This window comes from Varanus komodoensis, unplaced genomic scaffold (genome assembly GCF_004798865.1).
Source record: "Varanus komodoensis strain SLA01 unplaced genomic scaffold, ASM479886v1 scaffold2484, whole genome shotgun sequence".
Lineage (NCBI taxonomy): Eukaryota > Metazoa > Chordata > Lepidosauria > Squamata > Varanidae > Varanus > Varanus komodoensis.
The window spans coordinates 15,148-17,187 of record NW_025335659.1 but is presented as its reverse complement, the minus strand read 5'-3'; positions in this window follow the sequence as shown (position 1 = coordinate 17,187).

The following is a 2,040-nucleotide window of genomic DNA, read 5'->3' as shown; positions in this document are numbered from 1 at the left end:
ACAAGGTGTCCAAGCCCAATGCAACCATCAAAATCGTGCCTGGACACCTTGTTTTTCCAACCCTGACCCTAGCCTGGTGAAAATCCCTAACCCTGATATAGGGTGATTGTTCCATTGAAAACAATGCGATTTTTGAAAAAACCTCCCAGAGTTGGTTTTTTTGCACAGCTCAACATCTCTTCCCATTCCAAGCCCAATGCAACCATCAAAATTGTGCCTCGACACCTTGTTATTCCAACCCTAACCCTATTCTGGTGAAAATCCCTAACCCTAATTAGGGCCATTGTTCCATTGAAAACAATGCGATTTTTTAAAAACCCTCCGAGAGTTGATTTTTTTGCACAGCTCAATGTTTCGTCCCATTCCAAGGCCAATGCAAGCAGTAAAAGCGTGCCTGGACACCTTGGTTTTCCAAGCCTAACCCTAATCTGGTTACAATCCGTAACCCTACTTTAGGGCCATTGTTCCTTTGAAAACAATGCGATTTCTTAAAAACCCTCCAAGAGTTGGTTTTTTTGAACAGCTCAACATCTCTTCCCATTCCAAGCCCAACGCAACCATCAAACTCTTGGCTGGACACCTTGTTTTTCCAACCCTGACCCTAGCCTGGTGAAAATCCCTAACCCTGATATAGGGCGATTGTTCCATTGAAAACAGTGCGATTTTTGAAAAACCCTCCCAGAGTTGGTTTTTTTGCACAGATCAACATCTCTTCCCATTCCAAGCCCAATGCAACCATAAAAATTGCGCCTGGACACCTTGTTCTTCCAACCCTAACAATAGCCTGGTGAAAATCCCTAACCCTAATATAGGGCGATTGTTCCATTGAAAACAGTGCGATTTTTTAAAAACCCTCCCGGAGTTGGTTTTTTTGCACAGCTCAACATCTCTTCCCATTCCAAGCCCAATGCAACCATCAAAATCGTGCCTGGACACCTTGTTTTTCCCACCCTAACCCTAGCCTGGTGAAAATCCCTAACCCTAATAAAGGGCGATTGTTCCATTGAAAACAAAGCGATTTTTTAAAAGCCCTCCCAGTGTTGGTTTTTTTGCACAGCTCAACATTTTGTCCCATTGCAAGGCCAATGCAAGTAGCAAAGCGTGCCTGGACACATTGGTTTTCCAACCCTAACCCTAATGTGGTTAAAATCCCTAACCCTAACTTAGGGCAATTGTTCCATTGAAAACACTGCGATTTTTTAAAAACCCTCCCAGAGTTGGTTTTTTTGCACAGCTCAACATCTCTTCCCATTCCANCCCATTCCAAGCCCAATGCAAGCAGCAAAAGCTTGCCTGGACACCTTGGTTTTTCAACCCTAACCCTGGCATGGTGAAAATCCCTAACCCTAATATAGGGCCATTGTTCCATTGAAAACAATGCGATTTTTAAAAAACCCTCCCAGAGTTGCTTTATTTGCACAGCTCAAACTCTCTTCCCATTCCAAGCCCAATGCAACCATCAAAATCGTTCCTGGACACCTAATTTTTCCAACCCTAAGCCTAGCTTGGGGAAAATCCCTGACCCTAATATAGGGCGATTGTTCCATTGAGAACAATGTGATTTTTTAACCCCCCCCCCCCAGATTTGGTTTTTTTGCACAGCTCAAAATTTCTTCCCATTCCAAGCCCAATGCAAGCAGCAAAAGCTTGCCTGGACACCTTGGTTTTTCAACCCTAACCCTGGCCCGGTGAAAATTGCTAACCCTATTATAGGGCTATTGTTCCACGGAAAACAATGCGATTTTTAAAAACACTCCCAGAGTTAGTTTGTTTGCACAGCTCAATATTTCGTCCCATTCCAAGGCCAATGCAACCTTCAAAATCGTGGCAGGACACCTGGTTTTTGTAACCCTACCCCTAGCCTGGTGAAAATCCCTAACCCTAATATAGGGCGTTTGTTCCATTGAAAACAATGTGATTTTTTAAACCCCCCCCGCCCCAGAGTTGGTTTTTTTGCACAGCTCAACATTTCTTCCCATTCCAAGCCCAATGCAACCATCAAAATCGTACCTGGACACCTAGTTTTTCCAATCCTAACCC